Raw genomic sequence first — 24,484 nt, forward strand, 5'->3', positions numbered from 1 at the left:
ATGATTAGCAAGTGTGTTTGAAGAGCCTTTTACATGCATTAGTTTGACAATTTACGAGTTGTTGGCGTCTCTGCACAACAGTGTACTGCACTATTTCGGTGATTTGCGAATTATTTGCAGGTCTGTAGACTATTTACTGCGACCTGAAGCACGCCAGGGTGAATGTTTTGTCTAAGTGTGATCAATAAAGTAGGTAAAATCCGTTCCTAAATAAATTGTATGAATTATTTCGACAGTTTGTAATTAGTGAGTGTGCCTGCACATCAGTGAACTGCGTTATTTCGGTAATTTACAAGTAGTTTGCAGTTCTGTAGGCTGTTCAGTGCATTATTTCGACAGTTTAAAATTAGCAAACGTGTTTGCAGAGCATTATACATGCATTAATTAGACAATTTACGTGTTTTTTGAGTGTCAGTACATCTGTGTATTGGATTATTTCGGTGATTTACGAGTAGTTTGCAAGTCTGTAGGCTGTGAATTGCAAACCCAATCACGGCAGAGGGTGTGTTTTGTATCAGTGTAATAAATAAATCCATCCCTAAATAAATTATTCGAAAATATATAAAGTACCCTGGGCAACGGCCTTGCCGCAGTGGATACACCGGTTCCCGTGAGATCACCAAAGTTAAGTGCCGTAGTGCATGGCCAGCACTTGGATGGGTGACCATCCTGCCACCATGCGCTGTTGCCATTTTTTGGGGTGCACTCAGCCTCGTGATGGCAATTGAGGCTTTGGTCGAGAATACCATTATAACGACCGGGAGAGTGGTGTGCTGACCCCATGCCCCTCCTATCCGCATCCTCCTCTGAGGATGACATGGCGGTCGAATGGTCATGGTAGGCCATTTGTGGGCTGAAGACGGAGCAGTCCAGCACAAGCTGAGTCATTTTCCCCGCCATTTTTCCCCCAGACCGCCATGGGATGAAAGTGCACTCCGGTGGCAGTACTGTGTACTAGGTCAGTTAGATTCTGGAGCTCATGGTGGAGACACTGGATGGAGCTACTGCCTCAAATTGTTTAAATAAAGACAGAAAATAACGACTTACATCCATCCTATCCACCAGCGAAGCACAGGCTGAGTCTTTTTCCCGCCATTTCTCCTCCCTAGACCGCTGTCTTGGATTATGTCACAGAAGGGGCAACAGCACCCTCTGGTGGCAGTACTGTGTACTAGGTCACTTGGACTCCAGACCTGATGGTGAAGACACTGGATGGAGCTAGTGCCTCTAAAGGTTTAAATAAAGACTGCCTGCAAAATGAAGACTTACATCCATTCTATCCAGCAGCCCAACAAAGACTTGAGTCCTTTCCCCAACAACTCCTAGGTGGCAGTTGGATTACTTAGGTTAGTGGAGGTAGCCCAGGTGACCTATTTCCCTGCCATTTTCTTAGTTTAGTGCAGGTAGTCATGGTGTGTTGCATTTTCCTACTAGAATTTGAATTTCCCGCCATTTTCGGGGGGAGGAGGGGGGAGGGTGCGGGAGGGAGGGGGTTAGGTTAATGGAGGTAGCACAACTGACCTATCTTACCGCCAAAATTTGAACTTCCCACCATTGCAAAATAGCCATATTTATCGCCGCCATCTTGGATCTGCCATCTTGAATAAATTTGACGACAATGGAGAGTGGGGTGACACGAACCTCGTCCTACTACTTATGTAAACAGGCAGAATATGGCGTTGTGGTCGGCAACGCCTATATAAGACAACAGGTGTCTGGCACAGTTGTTAGGTCGGTTACTGTTGCTGCAATGACGGGTTAATGTGGTGTTACAATTAACACAATAGCGATGGACATAGCATCTTCGACGTAGCGATGAAGTGCAGATTTTCCCATATTTGACCATTTCACGAGTGTACCGTGAATATCAGGAATTTGGTACAACATCAAATCCCCGACATCTCTGTCGCTGGGAAAAGATCCTACAAGAATAGGACCAAAGATGACTGAAGATAATCTTTCAACATGACAGAAGTCACGACCCTTCTGCAAATTGCTGCAGATTTGAGAGCTGGGTCATCAACAAGTGTCAGCGTGTGAATCATTCAACGAAACATCATCGATATGGGCTTTCGGAGCTGAAGGCCCACTCGTATATCCTTGATTATTGCAAGACACAAAGCTTTACGCCTCGCCTGGGCCGCTCAACACTGACATTGGAGTGTTGACGACCAGAAACATGTTGACCAGTCAGAAGAGTCCGTTTCAGAATGTACTGTGCAGATGGACGTGTACGGGCATGGAGGCAACCTCATGAATCCATGGACCCAGCATGTGAACAGGAGACTGTTTTAGCTGGTGGTGGTTATGTAATGGTGTGGGGCGCGTGCAGTTGGAGTGATATGGTACACCTGGTATGTCTAGATACGACTCTGACAGGTGACACATACGTAAGATCCTGTCTGGTCACCTGCATCCATTCATGTGCATTGTGAAATCCGACGGACTTGGGCAATTCCAGCAGAACAATGCGACACCCCACACATCCAGAATTGCTACAGAGTGGCTCCAGAAAAACTCTTCTGAGTTTAAACACTTACGCTGGCTTCCAAACCCTCCAGCCGTGAATATTATTGAGCATATCTGCGATACCTTGGAATGTGCTTTTCAGAGGAGACCTCCAACTCCTCGTTCTCTTACGGATTTAGGGACAGCCCTCCAGGATTCATGGTGTCAGTTCCCTCCATCACTGCTTCAGACATTAGTCGAGTCCATGCCACGTTGTGTTGCGGTACTCCTGCGTGCTCGCGGGGGCCCTACACGATATTAGGAAGGTCTAGCAGTTTCTTTGGCTCTTCAGTGTTGATCGATTGCCGGGTTGAAGAATTATGAGGAGACCGAGGCGACAACCCAATAGGAGATTAGCAGCTCACACAAACGTACAGCAGCAATGTGCAGGTTGGGGCAGGGTAAATCGTAGTTTTGAAAATGCTGTAACAAAACTTCAATAAAGTTTTACAAAAGGAAATGTTACCACCACAAATTACTTAAAAACGCATAAAAGTAAATTAAATGTAAATAACATGAAGAGGTCCCCAGCTGTGCGATCGACTTTTTGAATCCATCTATATGATGTTGTAGGTTCAAATCCGAGATATGACACGCTGCAACCATTCACATTATTCGGCTCTCGTTTGCAGATCATCGATGAAAAAAAATTCGGAAATTCGCACCATGCTCTACAACTTTAAAAAAGAAATGTGATACAGATTGGTTGTGTAGCATAATCGTTATAGTCCAGCCTCATAAAATTGCTTTTATTTTTTTAATTTTAAATATTCATCACAATGATTTTCATCATTATCTTTATTCAATTAATTGGTTCAACTATAATCCTTTTATTTATATATCTTGGTCACATCATTTTAATCAACGTATTAACTTTTCCAGTCTCGCTCATATTTTCTTCCCTTCATTATCTTTCCAGTTGGAATCGTTGTACATGTGAATTTAATTTCTTTATTTGTCCATCACAACACAGAAAACATTTGAAAATGCCGTTCTATCAGTTAAAAAGCAAAGACGAAATATTCTATTTATGCTAACTGTGGAATGGTGTCAAAATGTATTTTTAATTAAAAGATGTATATTTTCTTGGTTGGTAATCGTCATCCAAACATTTAAAACATAAATTCTTACTGTACTACGGACAAATAAATAGAGATGAAGTTTTAAACGAAGAAGGGGATTTTAAGTAAAACAATATTCAAGCAAAATGAGGGATAGAAATAACGAAGGCAATAACATCGATTTAAATATAGGATGATGAAGGGGAAGTAACTAAATCGATGTTAACACATGAAAATAATTAAAATCAATGTACAAATTTCCCAAGTGGAAAAAGAATTACATAAATTAAAAATGAGAGCAATTGAAAAAATTGATATGCTGATTAAAATGATCCCATGAGGTGTTGCTGGTCCCCCATCGGACGCCTCCCCAGGTGGCAGATAGGGGAATGCTCGCCAGATATGGTGGGTACCAGGGAAATAAAATACCCAGAGTGGACCAAAACCAGTGAAGAGGAAGTCAACGGCTCGGGTGCCGGAAGAGAATGTTTTAATAGCATTACAACGTTAGAAGAGGCGGAAGGCATCTCTACGGGACAGGCAGAGCTCACAGACTGGGAAAGGCAATCTGCCTAGGAAATGGTAATCCAGAATATTACTCAGCGAGCTTGGAAGCTGTGAGGTGGCAGCCCCATCACCAAGCTTAACCTGGGCAGCGCTCGAAACGCGGCCAGGGGATTCTATACCTACTAGCACACATCAGCGATTTGCCTTGGATAATGGATTCAAAGGAAACGGACATAGGCTATGGAACAGGAATTCGCGAGATGGAAACAAGAAACATTGCTTCATATTTGGGACATGGAACGTTCGTAGTCTCAATAAACCAGCTGCGGCAGCGACTTTGATATCTGAATTAAAACATTCTAGACAGACATTGTAGCTCTACAGGAGGTTAGGTGGCATCGAGAAGGGATATACACACAAAGGATAATTATGCTTTTTTTTACGGGGGAGATGAAAAACACCATGAATTTAGTACTAGTTTCTCTGTTAAGAAAAGGACTGTTGATCGGGTAAAAGAATTCCATCCCATTAACAAAAGAATGTCTTACATAACAATCAAACACCAGTGGTACGATATAACATTCATAAATGTCCATGCACCGACTGAGGAAGAGAAAGATGAGTATTATGAAGAATTAGAGAGAGTAGTCGAAAGTATTCCAACAAGAAATATGAGAATTATCCTAGGGGACTTTAATGGAAAAATAGGTGAAGAGGATATTTTCAGTCCCATAATAGGAAAACGCAGCAAGCACTCGACCACAAACGGAAATGGATTAAAAATGATCAACTTTGCGCTGTCAAAGAATATGAGAATTTTCTTGACGATGTTCCCTCACAAAGAAATACACAAAGGTATATGGTGCTCTCCAGATGGCAAAACAGTAAATCAGACTGAGCATGTTATGACACATCAACGTTGCAGTACATTTATAAGAGATGTCAGAATGTACAGAGGAGCTTAAATTGGCTCAGGTCATTTCCCAGTGGTAGGGAAGATGAAAATCAAGATGATTTAGAATCAACAACCAAAAGCCACACCAAAATCTAATTTAGACATCGAACGACTGAGGGAACTGTCTGTGCGATTGAAATAAATAACCGATTTACAGCATTGCAGGAAGCTCAGGAGGAAAATAGTGTCGAGGAGGATTCGGAAAAAATAAAGAGTGTAGTAACAAATGCAGCAGAAAAAAACACTGGACAAGGAAAAGAAAACGAAGAAACAGGAATGGTTCAACAAAAAGTGTCAGAGAGCAGTGGAAAAGAGGAAAGAAGCCAGGATGCTGTGGCTGCATAATAACGAGAGTGAGGACGGGAGGGAGACCTTCAAGGCGGTTAGAAGAGAACCAGCAAGAGGTCTACGAAAGAGAAAAGGAATTGTCTAATTGGAGTCCTAGAATCTATAGACTTGGAAAGCAGGAATGGAAACTCAAAAAAGTTATTTCAGTATACAAAGAAAAGTAAGAGGTTATCAAAGTGAAAACCTGTTCATAAAAGATAAAAATCAAAATCTGCTAACACAGCTGGAAGATATCCTATAAAGATGGAAAGAGGATTTCTCAGAAATGTTAAATTGCACTGATCCGCACATAACCTTCAATTACGCAATGTCTGAGAGTGACAGCATTAATAATGAGGAACGTAGAACCACAGAACAGGAAGTGATCCACACCATTCAAAAACTGAGAAACAACAAGGCCGCAGGTGAGGACCAGATATTAATACATATGATAAAAGAGGGCGGAATCAAACTACACAAAGAAATTTATAACCTTACCACAATGGTATGGAAAACTGAAACATTGCCTGAAGATTGGAAAACTGCAATAATTTGTCCTAAACACAAGAAAGGAAACAGAATGGAATGTGGATAATACAGAGGAATCAGTTTGCTAAAGATAACATACAAAATACTGTAACGATCATTCTGGAAAAACTTAAACATTACACAGAAAACATTATTCAAGATTACCAGGATTGATTTCGAACAAACCGTTCCACAACTGATAATTTGTGTACCATACGACAGATCTTTGAGAAATACTGGGAAGTTAACAAAAACATCCACTGTCTCTTCATTGACTTCCATCGAGCCTATGGCAGCATGTACAGAAGTAGCCTCTACAACACATTACGAGAATTTAGTATACTCAGTAAAATCATTGGGTTGATACAACTGTGCATGGACAGCTCCCAGGCAGCAGTGAAGTTCAGAAGATCCATATCCCCCACTTAAAACAGGCTTACGACAAGGGGATGCTCTTTCATGTGTCCTCTTCAACCTTGCATTAGAGAAAGTGGTTCGGCAGAGTAATTTACATATATACGATGGTTTCCGATTCCATAACAGTGAAGTAAAACTCCTACCTTATGCAGATGATATAGTGTTGCTGAGTGAAACTGAAGAAGAACTGAAAGACATGAACAGATTTCTCAGGCACAGTGCCAGCAAAATGGGGCTTTTGATTACGCAGGAGAAAACAGAATATATGGAAATAGGTCGAGTCATAAACCCAAATCCTTACTTTGAAATTGATCAACATTCTAAATTCAGAAAAGTTCTTCAGTTTAAATACCTTGGGTCACGTTTCAACAATAAAAATATCATAACAATGGATAAAAACGAAAGAATAATCTCAGGGTCAAGATGTCTGTACTCACTAACCAACCCACTCAAAAGTAAAGCTTTGCCAATCACCACAAAGATGGAGATATGCAGCACTATCAACAGCCCAATAGTACTGTACGGTTCGGAAAGCTGGAGATTTACAAAGAATGAAAAAGAAAAATTGAATGTCTTAGAAAGAAAAGTAATGAGAAAAATCTGGAGACTTGTGTTGGAGAATGGCGTATGGAGAATTCGAAAATACAAAGAAATTTATCAGTTAATGAAGCAACCCACTATCATCCAAAAATTAAAAAGTAGGAGACTGCAATGGGATGGATATGTGGCTAGAATGGAAAACAACAGGATCACCAAGAAAGGATTTGATGGAACTCTACAGGCAATAAGATCATTGGGCCTCATACGAGGTGGAAAGATGACATAGAGAAGGACATCGCAGCATTAGGAATTTCCGCAGGATGGAGAGTGCCTGAGAGAAATAGAAGGTGGTGGAAGCAGGTCGTTGATGCAGCGCGTGGTCTACAGGGTCTGTGACTGCTGAGAAGAAGAAGAAGAAGAAGAAGATTAAAATGATGTGACAGAGGAATGGCAATAAAAAACACGTTTCAACCAACTAACTGAATAAAAGTAATGATCAAAATCGTTTCGATAAACATTTAAAAATAAAAATAAATTAAAGCACATAATGACTTTTTTTACCACAACCTCCTGTATATGATGCATGCACCGATAAACATTACAACACTCAACCAAACTATATCATATTTTCTTTTTAAAGTTGTAGAGCATTACGCAAAATCCCCAAACTTTTTTTCGTCCATTACTCGCAAACGAGAGCCGACCAGGTTGAATGGCTGTAAGATGTGATGTCTTGGACCTTCACCTGTTGTTGTTGTTGTGGTCTTCAGTCCTGAGACTGGTTTGATGCAGCTCTCCATGCTACTCTATCCTGTGCAAGCTTTTTCATCTCCCAGTACCTACTGCAACCTACATCCTTCTGAATCTGCTTAGTGTATTCATCTCTTGGTCTCCCTCTACGATTTTTACCCTCCACGTTGCCCTCCAATACTAAATTGGTGATCCCTTGATGCCTCAGAACATGTCCTACCAACCGATCCCTTCTTCTGGTCAAGTTGTGCCACAAACTTCTCTTCTCCCCAATCCTATTCAATACTTCCTCATTAGTTATGTGATCTACCCATCTAATCTTCAGCATTCTTCTGTAGCACCACATTTCGAAAGCTTCTATTCTCTTCTTGTCCAAACTATTTATCGTCCATGTTTCACTTCCATACATGGCTACACTCCATACAAATACTTTCAGAAATGACTTCCTGACACTTAAATCAATACTGGATGTTAACAAATTTCTCTTCTTCAGAAACGCTTTCCTTGCCATAGCCAGCCTACATTTTATATCCTCTCTACTTCGACCATCATCAGTTATTTTGCTCCCCAAATAGCAAAACTCCTTTACTACTTTAAGTGTCTCATTTCCTAATCTAATTCCCTCAGCATCACCCGACTTAATTAGACTACATTCCATTATCCTTGTTTTGCTTTTGTTGATGTTCATCTTATATCCTTCTTTCAAGACACTGTCCATTCCATTCAACTGCTCTTCCAAGTCCTTTGCTGTCTCTGACAGAATTACAATGTCATCGGCGAACCTCAAAGTTTTTATTTCTTCTCCATGAATTTTAATACCTACTCCTAATTTTTCTTTTGTTTCCTTTACTGCTTGCTCAATATACAGATTGAACAACATCGGGGAGAGGCTACAACCCTGTCTTACTCCCTTCCCAACCACTGCTTCCCTTTCATGTCCCTCGACTCTTATAACTGCCATCTGGTTTCTATACAAATTGTAAATAGCCTTTCGCTCCCTGTATTTTGCCCCTGCCACCTTTAGAATTTGAAAGAGAGTATTCCAGTCAACATTGTCAAAAGCTTTCTCTAAGTCTACAAATGCTAGAAACGTAGGTTTGCCTTTCCTTAATCTTTCTTCTAAGATAAGTCGTAAGGTCAGTATTGCCTCACGTGTTCCAGTGTTTCTACGGAATCCAAACTGATCTTCCCCGAGGTTGGCTTCTACTAGTTTTTCCATTCGTCTGTAAAGAATTCGTGTTAGTATTTTGCAGCTGTGACTTATTAAGCTGATAGTTCGGTAATTTTCACATCTGTCAACACCTGCTTTCTTTGGGATTGGAATTATTATGTTCTTCTTGAAGTCTGAGGGTATTTCGCCTGTTTCATACATCTTGCTCACCAGATGGTAGAGTTTTGTCAGGAATGGCTCTCCCACGGCCGTCAGTAGTTCCAATGGAATATTGTCTACTCCGGGGGCCTTGTTTCGACTCAGGTCTTTCAGTGCTCTGTCAAACTCTTCACGCAGTATCATATCTCCCATTTCATCTTCATCTACATCCTCTTCCATTTCCATAATATTGTCCTCAAGTACATCGCCCTTGTATAGACCCTCTATATACTCCTTCCATCTTTCTGCTTTCCCTTCTTTGCTTAGAACTGGGTTTCCATCTGAGCTCTTGATATTCATACAAGTCGTTCTCTTATCTCCAAAAGTCTCTTTAATTTTCCTGTAGGCGGTATCTATCTTACCCCTAGTGAGATAGGCCTCTACATCCTTACATTTGTCCTCTAGCCATCCCTGCTTAGCCATTTTGCACTTCCTGTCGATCTCATTTTTGAGACGTTTGTATTCCTTTTTGCCTGTTTCACTTACTGCATTTTTATATTTTCTCCTTTCATCAATTAAATTCAGTATTTCTTCTGTTGGACCTTCACCTATATAACCTTATAGGTGGCTTCAAAACGTCGGTCTCACCGCTGGAGACTTCTCCTTGTAAGTATCAAAAGTAATTTTGAGTTACTGAAATCTGTTTTGGCATTGACATTCTTCCATGCGAGCCTGAAACATTCCTCCTCATCCGTCGCCTCGGCGATTCGGCAGCATCCGGTGAAGTCCTGTCGCGGCCGTGACCAGAGTCCACGAACTCTTAGTGCTGTGCGGTGCGTGAGACAAATCACGCGACGTACTACTCCGTAGGCCAACGGCCTTGCCGCAGTGGTAACACCGGTTCCCGTCAGATAACCGAAGAAGCGCTGTGGGGTCGGCTAGTATGTAGATGGGTGACCATCCGGTTTGCCGAGCGCTGTTGTTAAGCGGGGTGGGCTCTGCACTCTGCACTAGTTAGGCAAACTGAGTAGCTACTTGATTGAGAAGTAGCGGCTCCGGTCTCGCAAACTGACATACGGCTGGGAGAGCGGTGTGCTAACCACATGCCCCTCCATATCTGCATCCAGGGACGCCTATGCGCTGAGGTTGATACGGTGGCCAGTCTGTACCGCTGGGCCTTCATGGCTTGTTCGGGCGGAGAGAGAGTTACTACTCCGTAGACTTCCTCCCAAAAGTTTTCTACCGAGCCTGGATAATATTAGGTCCTGCAACACACATGCTATAAACCCAAAAAAGGATCGTCAGCTTCGCTTAGACCCGCGAAACAGCTTTGGAACAGTCCCTTCCTCTACAGCACTATTCAATCGCAAACCACCTGACTACCTTCCAAAGCTCCCAGTTCCGACCACTGGACTGGACAACATACACATCTACATCTACATACATACTCCGTAATCCACCATACGGTGCGTGGTAGAGGGTACCTTGTACCACAACTAGAATCTTCTCTCCCTGTTCCAGTCCCAAACAGAACGAGGAAAAAATGACTGCCTATATGCCTCTGTTCGAGCCCTATTCTCTCTTATCTTATCTTTGTGGTCTTTCCGCGAAATGTAAGTTGGCGACAGTAAAATTGTACTGCAGTCAGCCTCAAATGCTGGTTCTCTAAATTTCCTCAGTAGCGATTCACGAAAAGAAGGCCTCCTTTCCTCTAGAGACTCCCACCCGAGTTCCTGAAGCATTTCCGTAACACACGCATGATGATCAAACCTACCAGTAACAAATCTAGCAACCCGCCTCTGAATTGCTTCTATGTCCTCCCTCAATCCGACCTGATAGGCATCCCAAACGCTCGAGCAGCACTCAAGAATAGGTCGTATTAGTGTTTTATAAGCGGTCTCCTTTACAGATGAACCACATCTTCCCAAAATTCTACCAATGAACCGAAGACGACTATCCGCCTTCCCCACAACTGCCATTACATGCTTGTCCCACTTCATATCGCTCTGCAATGTTACGCCCAAATATTTAATCGACGTGACTGTGTCAAGCGCTACACTACTAATGGAGTACTCAAACATTACAGGGTTGTTTTTCCTATTCATCTGTATTAATTTACATTTATCTATATTTAGAGTTAGCTGCCATTCTTTACACCAATCACAAATCCTGTCCAAGTCATCTTGTATCCTCCTATAGTCACTCAACGACGACACCTTCCCGTACACCACAGCATCATCAGCAAACAGCCGCACATTGCTATCCACCCTATCCAAAAGATCATTTATGTAGATATAAAACAACAGCGGACCTACCACACTTCCCTGGCGCACTCCAGATGATACCCTCACCTCCAATGAACACTCATCATCGAGGACAACGTACTGGGTTCTATTACTTAAGAAGTCTTCGAGCCACTTACATACTTGGGAACCAATCCCATATGCTCGTACCTTAGTTAGGAGTCTGCAGTGGGGCACCGAGTCAAACGCTTTCCGGAAGTCAAGGAATATGGCATCCGTCTGATACAATTCATCCATGGTTCGCAAGATATCATGTGAAAAAAGAGCGAGTTGCGTTTTGCCGGAGCGATGCTTTCTAAAGCCATGCTGATGCACTGACAGCAACTTCTCTGTCTCAAGGAAATTCATTATATTCGAACTGAGAATATGTTCGAGAATCCTGCAACAAACCGATGTTAAGGCTATTGGTCTGTAATTTTGAGGATCCGTCCTTCTACCCTTCTTATATACATGCGTCACCTGCGCTTTTTTCCAGTCGCTCGGGACTTTACGTTGGGCAAGAGATTCGCGATAAATGCAAGCTAAGTAAAGAGCCAATGCAGTAAAGTACTCTCTGTAAAACCGAATTGGAATCCCATCAGGACCTGGCGATTTATTTATTTTCAACCCATTCAGCTGCTTCACATCCCCAGGGATGTCTATCACTATGTCCTCCATACGGGAATCTGTAAGAGACTCAAACGGCGGTATATTTGTACGATCCTCCTGCGTGAAAGATTTCTCAAATGCTAAATTTAAAATTTCAGCTTTCGTTTTGCTGTCTTCCGTTGCCAGGCCAGACTGATCAGTGAGTGACTGGATGGAAGCCTTCGACCCGCTTACCGATTTTACGTAATACCAGAATTTCCTTGGGTTTTCAGCAAGATCTTTTGCTAAGGTATGACGGTGGTAGTGGTTGAATGCTTCGCGCATAGCTCTTTTTACAGCAGCACGAATTTCTACTAACTTTTGCCTGTCCTCATTCTCCCGATCTTTCTGGTACCGCGAGTGCAACTGTCTTTGCTTCCTGAGCATTCTCCGAATTGCGCTGTTAAACCACGGTGGGTCTTTTCCGTCCGTAACCCACTTTTTCGGCACATACTTGTCCGATGCGTGATTTACAATGTGTTTAAAATTTGCCCATTATTCTTCCACGTCCATCATACCGGAAGTAAATGAAGTCGATTCATTTGCTAAGTGGGATGCTATGAACTGCTTATCTGCTCTTTCTAGTGAGAATACTCTCCTAGCCTTCTTGACCGACTTTTTAACTTTCGTAACCATAGTCGTAATGACAACATCATGATCACTAATCCCTGTCTCAACACTGACACCGTCGATGAGGTCTGGTCTGTTCGTGGCTACCAGATCTAAAATATTTCCATTAGGAGTTGCCTGTCGATTTAGCTGCTCAAGACAGTTTTCGGATAATGTGTTCAAAAGTAATTCACACGACGGCTTGTCTGTACCACTTGTCATGAATCCATAGACATCCCAGTCTATGCTAAGTAGTTTTAAGTCGCCTCCGACTAATATAGCATGATCCGGGTACTTCTGCGATACAGAATGTAGACTCCCTTTGAATGATTCTAGAATTGTCACGGTGGAACCTGGTGGCCGGTAATAACACCCCACAATTAACTTTATTTCCCCTAGCCCTATTAAACGTGTCAAGATAACTTCACCATCACACTCTACTTCAACCTCAGTAGACACAATATTTTTGTCAACTGCAATGAAGACCCCACCTCCTACGGTGTCTAAACTGACTTTCCGATACACGTTCCAATCCTCACTAAATATTTCAGAACTTCCTATCTCAGGGTTCAGCCATGTCTCAGTCCCGAGAATAATTTGCGCGCCACACACTTCCTGGAGGGCAGAAAATTCAGTAACTTTATTCCGAACACTCTGAAAATTTACTGCTAATATCTTGGTTGCTGAAGTGTCTTTACACTGAGCGCTTCCTGATTTCCCTGCCTGCACGTCGACTGGTGAGTGTTCATCAGGACACCTCGCGCTACTGCCTAGCCTAAAAAACCCCCATGTGCACGCCACAAGTACTCTGCTACCCGAGTAGCCGCTTCCTTTGTGAGGTGCACCCCTGACGTATCTAGGGGCGTCCTACAATTCCCCACCCAATAACGCAAGTCTAGAAATCTGCAGCGAAGACCGTCACACAGTCGACGAAGCCTCTGGTTGAGACCCTCCACTCTGCTCCAAACCAAAGGACCCCGATCCACTCTGGGAACGATGCTGCAAATAGAGAGCTCTGCTTGCACTCCGTGTGCGAGGCCAGCGGTCTTCACCAAATCCGTCAGCCGCCTGTACGAACTGAGGATCGCCTCAGAACCCAAGCGACAGCCATCATTGGTGCCGACGTGAGCAACTACTTGCAAACGACTGCACCCCTTACGCTCGATAGCCGCAGGCAAGGCCTCCTCCACATCTTGGATGAGGCCCCCCCGGCAGACAAACCGATGCACGTTGGATTTCTTTCCAGCCCTGTACGCTATTTCCCTAATGGTCTCCATCACCCGCCTAACGTTGGAGCTCCCAATAACCAGCAAGCCTTTGCCCCCGTGTGCCTGCTCGGGCCCTGCTGAAGGAGCGGCCACCTGCTCACTGACAGGATGAACGGGCGAGGCCAGCCTCCACATTGGCCCTCCGCCTCGAGCGAAGCGAACGCGTTGCAGTCCGCCACTCACCCTGAAGTGAAGGCAGCCCCAACGCGCCGGGTACACTAGAAGGTGCCTCGGCGGCTGAGTCAGCGGACGCAGCAAGCGACACCTGGGGTGTCTTAAGCGACGCGCCAGACCCTCCGCCATCTCTGCATCTCGAGGCAGCAGCCCGAAGGCGGCTAACCGTGGTCAACAGCACGCTCAGCTGCTCGCGAACCGCGGCCAGCTCCTCCTGCGCCCGCACACAGCACGCACACACCCTATCCATCCTACTGCTAACATCTAACGACTCCGCGAATTTATACTCTACGGCTATCAATAAGCAATATTACTCCTCTCAAATACGAGAACACGCAAGGATTTTATGTAATTAAATATGCAAGCGCACAAACACTCGGAAAGAAATAAAGAATCAAACTACAAAACAAATATGAAAGCTAAATATGCATAATCTATCACCATACTGTCACCAAGCGGATTCTCCCATTTCTTCTGTAAAAAATGCAGGTAGACAACCTGAAGTCAAAGATGGTAAGGGCATACACGAGAACTCCATACTTCAAATTCGCATTGCAGCAAAAGGCAATACATTCTTCTTCTAACAGCCCTCGCCAAATTCGCTCCGTTCGCTACACGATGCCTCTAACCAGCCAGTTGTTCCCCACTCTGTTAGGAAGCCTCTTGCATAACAGTCCATGTACACTCGCTGTTATCAACACTCACCAAAGAAGCCAGCAATAGAGTAAGACGTTTCCCACACACGCGAAAGGGAAGGCACTTCTGAACACTTCTGAACTTTCCACATCTAGAGAACAATCTTACTGATTCCTGACGACGAACTCCGAAATATGCCCTCATACTACCTCCGCCCCAGAGGGCTCAACTCGCCTCTTCTACCCTAGCATTGCGACCAACCGACTCCTGTATTTCGTGAGCTTCCCACGGCTCCACAATATTATCTTCACGTGCCGATATTTCGGCCTATCAGTCTCCAAAGCAGAAAGTAGTCACTGTCATAGGCCATTCCCTGTTAACACCCAGAGTACATCTGCAAACTGCTCCTGTCTGCTGACACTTTCAGTTCTTTTTTTCCCACAGGCTGTTAGGAAACGCCAGACATTCTGCGGGAGAAACACTCGCCTTTGAAGACCACCCATTTGGGGGCAAGCCGCCACCGTTTAGGCGGACTAGTAGAACCCAGTCCATTACCTTCAGGCTGGAGAATAGCTGCAGTCCTACGGACATTGGCGAACCGGCGCTTTCACAAAAGTAGTGATCAGCACTCGCCAACGATCGTGGCGCGGAAATGATTCGTTACAAACCTTAAAGTTGCTCGTCATATTCCGCAGCACTGCCAGCCCGATTTGAACCACCTTCTATCGGATTCGTTCTTTCAGTGCTTTGAAACTTCCCCTTTGAACATTTCTACATGACTGTGCTTAACCTGACACACAATATTTTTAGCGCAACGCAATCCGACTTTCAAAATTTCCTACTAAAGAATGGCCCTGACAAACATTAAACTATACCTTTCACAAATCACTTACCTCACAAAAATCTTCGCTGCTCAAGCTACTGCAATACAGCGAGCGCCACTACTGCCAGCTAAATAAAAGATTCAAACTACTAAAGGCACTAACTACTGATAGGGATAGTTAGCAAATGAAAGATATTAATAGAGAACAAACAATGTATTTACCTTGATATCATCATATATAAATATACCAGTTCATGACAAATTGCAAACCTCCGCCATCTCTCTCCCCACATCCACCACTGCTGGCGGCTCACCTCCAACTGCGCAACGCTACGCGCTGTTCACAGCCAGCTGCCTAACACTACAATGGCGAGTATTACAACAATGCAAAGCAGACACAGACTGCCCACAGCACAGCCAGTGATTGTCATACAGAGGTGGCGTTACCAATAAAAAACCTAAACAGCCTACTTACATAGAGAAAACATAAACAGCCTACTTACATAGCCCCCATGCTCCCCACAAAAATTTTTTACAAATGGTGTTGGGCACTGGCCAATACAGATTTGACAAAAATTTTTCACAATTACAGTAACAAAGATATAAAATGCACACACTTATTAATATTATGTTGGTCAAAAGCTAAAATTTCTCACAGTCCATAAAGACAGTCCACATTGTTCATTACGGTAATCACAGGTTTTTTTTTTTTTACAAAGTCTCATTAGTAAAAGAAAATGCACACGGAAGTAGTGGATTTCCATGCAGTCTTGAAGAAGTAGTGTTGTCCTTCCAATGGAAAGACAGTGCTGACTCGACATGCAGACAGGTAATGGGCCACAATGGAGCAAACCCACAGCAGAGTCATTCGAAGTTTTGAAGAGTATTGGTAGGTAGGTCATCACAGAGCAGACCCACTGTAGTCCTTGTAGAGATAATGGTATTGGTGGGCCACCAGAGGTGCAGACCCACTGGAGTCCTTGTAGAGACGGCCAGCAGCCATCTGTTGCGACTGTGCAGGTGCACAATCACCCTCGAAGAGTCTTGCGGAGAATATAGCAAGTCCATAAACCACCACTTGTGCACTCACAAAGTTTTTGGAATTGTCCTTAGAACCAGCAATGCTGTTATCCAGTCCCTTGCTGAATTACCAACACACGTGCAAACACTATCAGTCCCTACTTCTCACATATTGTCCATATACTATGACCAACAGAAACGTGTGCAGTGAAATGTAACTAACAAGTTAATAATATCATGAACTGGTGACAATTACAATTTTATAACATAAGAATACAATAACAAAGGTACAAAATACATCATTAAAAACATAACAATATAGATAACATTTGTAGTACAGGCTTTACAAAAGAATAGAAATAGACATATACGTCAGTGTTACAGGAATTATGACATGAGTACATACATAGAAGATCAGAATAACTTGCGAAACATCAACTTCACACATGAGCATTGAACAGAACAGAATTAATAATGTCTAACATCTTTACAAAGTAAATAACATATTATTAATGCCAATTATATTCGAGGATAACAGTATTCCTCATCATAGTGAATGTAGCTTAATATTAAAAGAAGAAAAAATTCTATGAAACTACACAGAGACAGGAAGAAAACAAATACACAAGGGTACACAAACACATAGTGGGATAACACCAATAGGAAAGGACAGGGTTCGTTTTCAGTGTCACATTTGGTACTGCAGTCCAACCCAAAACTTCATATATCTTTCTTCTTATTTCATCCTTTGTTTCCACCAAAAAAAATTCTATCTAAGCATGCTTTCTGTATTTATATGTTCACACATTTCTCACCTCAACATTTATTTCCAAGAAAATCCTACCTAAACCTGTTTTCTGTATTCATTTCTTCCAATTCATCGCAACTCATTCTCTTAGAGGCTACCCCCTCTTAAGCTAACTTAAATCTACTGAGCTCAGATGCTAAACTAAGGGACGAGGCAATGCAGCATCACATAACAAATCAACACAAACAGCAATGCAAAAAAATGCAAATTGGCAAAGCTAGCAGCATAAATGAGCAAAAGTCAAATTCAATAACACTATGCCTGGCAAACAGCAGCAACTTATACCTAAACATGACATAGCGCAAGCAGAAAAAATATTACACTAAAATGGCCATGTCTAATACCTATGTCACATCTTAACATTAGAGTGATGCATCACAAAAACTTACGCTAGTAGATAAGTTACCAAATCGTAAAAAAATTATTTATGCAATTCCTGTGAAGGGAAATTTCTTTTTGTGCTCCCTCATTTGTTTTGGATGGATCATAAAATTATTTACTGGATCTGTAGGCATAAAATATTTATATTAGTACATATATTAAATTTTATTTTAACCATTGCTGCAGTGCAGCTAGAAACTTGATATTAAACAAAATGTGAAAATAAATACATAAAGCAAGTCATATGGCATTTTTCTTAACTAGCAAGACAATAGCTGTGAAATGTTTCTCATCGTTTCATTAGGCATTTCAGTAAATATCATAAATTACGAGCTCCACAGTATGCTTTCAACAAGGAGATGTCAGTAGCGCGTACAATGGCCTTCCCTTTCTTTTTTTTTCTACCTGTGCCGCTGAAAAGGGCTCGCAATAATGGCTTTTTCTCCAGGCGTCTGACACACCTGGGTGCCCGCGACGCATTACGTGCAGGTGGTCACTTAACTTTCTTACGGAAATATTTACCGCTAAAGTGACAGTCTGATATAAAAATATTTCACAGGTCAAGAATTTGCGTTACAAATCTGTAGAAACAAAATGCTATTGATATAACAGTGTCCAAAAAAATTTTCGTCTGCATTGTAATACATTCACGCATATACACACACATTTCATAACTCTTAAAGTACGTTTCTTGGTTTCCAACATCCTTTTCATAAATCAGAGTCCCTAACCACTATTCATTATTCCTTACCTTATTATACATATACATATTCGTCGACACTTCTTCAATATTTCATCCTGAGAAACATGTAGCATAATCAAATTCCTCATATACGGTATCATCATCTTATTGATCATAAACATACCTCAACAGCATAATACACATCGTCGTCGTAATAATAACATCATAACACCTCAGTCAAATCTCAAAAACGTCGTAGCTTTCTGCAATAATATCAAAACCTAAAAAAATTCTCTGCTCATGTCAAAAGTGTCAGCTGCCTCAAACGTACTTTAAAAATCATGATCTCATACCAAATACATCATTCAAAGCTCTCATAGTATCACAATGGTTCCGAAAAAATATGAAGAGTTCACACAGTACAGACAAAATACAATTTCGTAAGTGTGAAGTTATCCAACGGTGTAATTACGTAAACATCTGTCACTGATATAGTAAAATAAATGTTTGTCTCTCTCAGTTACATGATCAGATAGCTGTGTAATTTGTGTGTTAGAGAAATATGGTACCGATGTGTAAAGTTGTATAAGCAAATACCATATTAGCTAGGGTTCCTTGTGGTTGCCACACACATGGTACACAAAGTAGACGTGTACCCCCCTGAGGATAAATGTAATTATACCCTCAGGTGTTACAGATTACAGCAATGAAATGAAATGTATCACTGAAAACCTTCCTTGTAATTCAAAAATCTTTAAAAATAAATGTTTTAAGTACAAAATTAATCACTGAAATGCGTGTCCTGTAGCGCTAAATGTGCATATTGTTGTAAGATAATCTCTGTGAAAGTGTCGTAGTTATTTTCCTCTGAAAGCTAAGTTCTGCAGAAGCCAATGTACTTACCTCATGATAAACAAAAGTGAAATGCTTTGCGTATAGATATCGTAGTTATTATGCTTATTGGCGTGATGAAGAAAGTACTGTACAGTAACGTATTGTTGTGCCACGAAAAAAGGCTGTCTCATTGTTGCTATACCATAAAAGTTACTATTAAAACATGTTTTACTTTCCGGAATAATACAGAAAAACTGTGCAGATATAAAACAGAAACACCGCAAAATCAACATTGTAAATTGTCACTCATTAGTAGCGTCGTGATAAAAATCGTGTAGCTGTCACATAAACTAATCACTCTGTCGTCTGGTATCTCACAGAAAGTACTTTAAACCCAGAATGTATTTTCAAGTAAACCAAAATGTTGCCTTAAAATCTCATTAGCAGTACCAGTATGTGCCCTAAGTATGTAACCCTGATAGTCGTTACGTAATCGTGCAACTAACAAGCAAGAATGTACAAATACAACACTGTGTCGTCTGTTCACTATAACAATGCATTCGTAATTTCTGTTTTAAAAATGTTCCCTAGGTTCTAGACTGGATATTTAACTTCAAACATTGTTGCATGTTAACAGTTTCTTAAGTCTGACAAAGCATACTAAAAATGTGAAGTGAAAAGTTATATGGCAAAGACAAAGTTAAAAAGCAGATTATCTCTCAATAAATGGTTTTACATGTGAAATGTGGTGTAAACCTTTACTCATCCTAGTACTCACAGTTTGATTTGAATGCAATTATCATGTTGTATACGTCGGTAAGGAATGCTGGAATTTTTCTCAAGGTTAGCGTCTATGTTATTTTTCTCTGAGCCACCTGGCGCACGCGGCTGCCTGCTGTGCGAGTCATTGTCTGTCTCTTTGTTGGCGCGCGTCGTTATTGGGATTAGGAGACCTAACTTCTACGAATTCGCCTTGCCGAGAGGGCCCAGCTCTGTTAGAATCACGCCAGTTCTGATGAAATTCACGTCTGTCGTTTTGTCGGTAGTTTACATAGTTTCTTGTTTGTCGGTCATGTGGTGGAGAATTTCTCCCTGAGTCGAAACTGCGCGCTGGACCGTTGCGTCTAAAGTTATTCTGTCTCCCCTGATAATATTTATTTTGGTTCCCATATTGTCTGTTTCTCTGAATGTCTCTGTGATAGTCATTACCACGGAGAGGTGATCTTTCCCTGTAGTTATTACTACTCTTCCAACGGTTGTCATACGGGTGGTGTCTGTTTTGGTCACGATTTGTGTTGTGAGAATAGCCTTGTCGTGTCAAGTTATTACTTCTTTCATCGCGGAATTGCGACGGATGTGACCTGTAATTGTTGTGTTCCTGGTTTCGCGTTCCGCGATTGTCAGTGTCAATTTCTAATTCTTGTAACAGTCCCTGAAAAGCTTCAATGTCGTCTTTGCAACGTCCTGCTAAAATAATATGTCGTAAATGTTTAGGCATTTTGATTAAGCAAATGCGGATGAGTTCTGAGGGGCTGTATGGGTTTGACAGGTATTGATTCTTGTGCAACATGTCTTCAAAATATTTCACAAGACTGGAAAATTCAGATTGTTCGAAGTGTTTCATCATTATGATGTTATGTTTTACACGGTCTTGTGTAGCTTGAGACCAATATGCTGAGAGGAAGGCATGGTAAAATTCTCCTTCACTGTGGCAATCGTGAATGACCGATCGCATTCTTACAGCTGGTTCATTCTCTAAATAGCCACACATGAATTCTAATCTGTGTTCTAACGACCAGTTGGGAGGAAAACAATGAGAGAATTGATGGAGCCATGCTTGTGGATGAATGTCGTTGCCAGAATTCTTAAATGTTTTGAATTTACGTGTATTAATGAACAGCTTATAGTCAAAATCATCGTGTCGGCGAGTAGCATCTCGGTCATAGTTACGTCGTGTCGGCGGTTCCATCTCAAAATTCGGTGTACCTTGCCAATTTCTTTCATAATTACCGAAATGCCCTGTGTTATTATTTTGTGGCTTTTGCGTATTTCTAAGTCCCTCTTCCCATGTTGGAGCGCGAGTGTCTTCTGAAATACGTAATTCTTGTACTACTTGTGCCAACTGATCTTGCACTTCGCGGATTTCTCTTTTGTGTTGTGTATTAATTTGATTCTGATTTTGTTTGAATTTTCTAATTTGTTCATACTCTTCTGTGTCCATGAAGGCTACAGGTGTTGTGTCATTCAGATCATCATCTACCTTTGTAGATAAGTTAGTGAACTGATCTGAAAGTTCAGCTACTTTATCCGATAGTGAAATCATTTCCTCTCTATGTTTTTCTGAACCAAGTTTCAGAGTGTCCATTTGTGTTGCAATCGTGTCTACTGTGACCTTTAAGTTTTCCTGAGTTTTTGCAAGTTGCATAACCGTATCGGTAGATGCAACTGAGTCAAATTTTGCTTGCAAGGTCTCATGATTTTCATGAACAATAGTTTGCAGTTCTTTTATGGCTGCTTCGTGATTCTGTAGTGCATTTTCATGACGCGAAAAAATAGGTTGGAAATGCTCACAAATTTGTGTTTTTACGTCATTACAGACTTTTTGACATTTCGATTCAATGTGATGTAACTCAGCAGTTAAATCCTCACGTGTTCGTTCAAGAGTTTGCTCCAATGAGTCTAACTTTTTAAGATTTTGTTCCATTGTGTCTAACTTTTCAAGCTTTTGTCCCATTTGTTGCATTAATTGTAATAACAATGCACTGGTGTCTGAAACATGTTCCTCAGTGCTTTTCGGCAGTGAAGTTGCACCGGCAACATTCACATTTTGAAAAGCGGAAAATGTGTCTTGACTCATTTGAGAAAACGGTGAGAACCCAAAACCTGAGTCTGCAGTATTTGCAATATTGTGTTCTGTCATTTCGGCTTCCTGAGGCGAGCTATTGCCGACCGATCGATCGATAATGCTTCCCTCTTCACTAATTGTTTCACTGTCCACGCCATTGTTTGCCGCCCTCTCCATTTCCCTATGCACAATTACCAAATTACTACTTTGAACATCAGTTAATTCATTACTCGGTGGCGCTAACACACTGCTCTCATTTTCACTGTCATTTCTCAGTTTACTTTGGAGCCTAGTATTACGTTTTTCACACGCCATTATTGTCACAGTATTTCACACGACAACACAGAAAAACACAATTTGAAGATCAAAAATAAGAGAACACATTAACATAGCACTGAAAATAATATCTAGTTAATTGCAAGCGCAGCTGCGAAATACTTGGTGCAAATCTACATGCATGCCACAACTGTTTTACTGTACAACAATGAAAAACTACAACTACAAAGGAAATTCTCTCTATGATTACGCGCTACCAATAAACAATAGCTACACCAATTACACAAACTACAAGAAAAAAATCAGAAGATTCCAGTGAGGTATCCTCGGCTAAGGGTCGACATATGAAACTTCCCCTTTGAACATTTCTACATGACTGTGCTTAACCTGACACACAATATTTTTAGCGCAACGCAATCCGACTTTCAAAATTTCCTACTAAAGAATGGCCCTGACAAACATTAAACTATACCTTTCACAAATCACTTACCTCACAAAAATCTTCGCTGCTCAAGCTACTGCAATACAGCGAGCGCCACTACTGCCAGCTAAATAAAAGATTCAAACTACTAAAGGCACTAACTACTGATAGGGATAGTTAGCAAATGAAAGATATTAATAGAGAACAAACAATGTATTTACCTTGATATCATCATATATAAATATACCAGTTCATGACAAATTGCAAACCTCCGCCATCTCTCTCCCCACATCCACCACTGCTGGCGGCTCACCTCCAACTGCGCAACGCTACGCGCTGTTCACAGCCAGCTGCCTAACACTACAATGGCGAGTATTACAACAATGCAAAGCAGACACAGACTGCCCACAGCACAGCCAGTGATTGTCATACAGAGGTGGCGTTACCAATAAAAAACCTAAACAGCCTACTTACATAGAGAAAACATAAACAGCCTACTTACAGCTTGAAACGTTCTTGGTAGGTTATCCTGATACACATTACTCTTCAGGTAATCCGAAAAGGAAAAGTCGCATGTTGTTAAGCACAGTCAACGGGGAGGCCGTGCAATGTCCCCATGTAATCTGGAAATAGAGCATAACAACATTCATGCTTACCCTTGACATGCCGGAGATTGTTCTTTGGTGAAAAAACGTCACCTCGTTTACTTTGTACTGTGGAAGCTTGAAATGACAAAGTTTTCCAACACGTCTACGAAACTATGTGAAGTCACTGTGACAGCACTGTCAAGAGCATCTATGGAAAAGAAGATGAAAAGGTGTAAAAGTTGTCCACTAACAGCTACTCAAACCCCTGATACGGCGCCACTGTGGCGAGTGTGAGGAGAGTCTTCTGTTCTACTGCCTTACCTCCGACATGGCCAATTCTCCTAAAAGCCGTCTGTCCCTCCGCCTTTGTTACGGGCTGCCACCTGTTAGCGAACGTGCAGCCAGCCGCAACTCAAAGCTGACAGAAATTATTCCTGGACAGAAAATTAACTCATGCAGATACGCTGCTTAATGTACACTAACCACTGTCAACCTCTTATTATGCATTGTTATTACCCTTCCATAAGGACATATTAATTCATTAATAATTGCATTAGAAAAAACAGTCTAAATGAAGTCTGCGAAGTGAAATGCTAACTGTCTAAAAGAACAGTCGCCTTTCCAACGGCCCTATGATTCTTGATGAAGATATAGCGCATCACACAGCAGCTTCTGTGGAATGATGAGGTTGCTGACACTGTTGCATAGCGTTGACTTTATTCCAAAATCTAAGGTTCTGCAAGTTGACATAATCAGACAAATGCAAATGGTCCTCATGACTCAGTCGTTTACAACGACTTCGTCTTCATTAATTAGAGTCTGCATTTCTTGACAGAATCATCTTCGACTTACATAAGTTGGTTAAGTGCCAGAACAATTTCGATCTTGTAAGGGTGATAGTGTAGACTGTCGTGCAAATTCCGTCTAAGCTTTCTGTTGGAAAGCCAAAGTGAAGTGCCATGCCAACAAACTGAGCGATGCAACTTGGACTTCTTTCGACTGCAACTGTTACGCCCTTGTTGTTTTCGGAGGTATGCACTGTCTTTTGTTTCCCAGGCTTCTTCATCGTCAATGACGATAAAGTTCTATAACTACTTTTTTACGCACAGGCTGAGGGTACTGGTCGGTTACAATTAATACGAAAATGGGTGCGGAAGGTTCGACATATCTGCACGTAACAACCACCGTTTTGATAAAACGCTTTGACAGCATAAGCTTGATGCTAAAGTGTCCATCGTTCCATTGCTATTGAATGCTAAAGTGTCAGGAAAATGACCGATCGTATCCC

This window comes from Schistocerca americana, chromosome 4 (genome assembly GCF_021461395.2).
Source record: "Schistocerca americana isolate TAMUIC-IGC-003095 chromosome 4, iqSchAmer2.1, whole genome shotgun sequence".
In the NCBI taxonomy this organism is placed as follows: domain Eukaryota; kingdom Metazoa; phylum Arthropoda; class Insecta; order Orthoptera; family Acrididae; genus Schistocerca; species Schistocerca americana.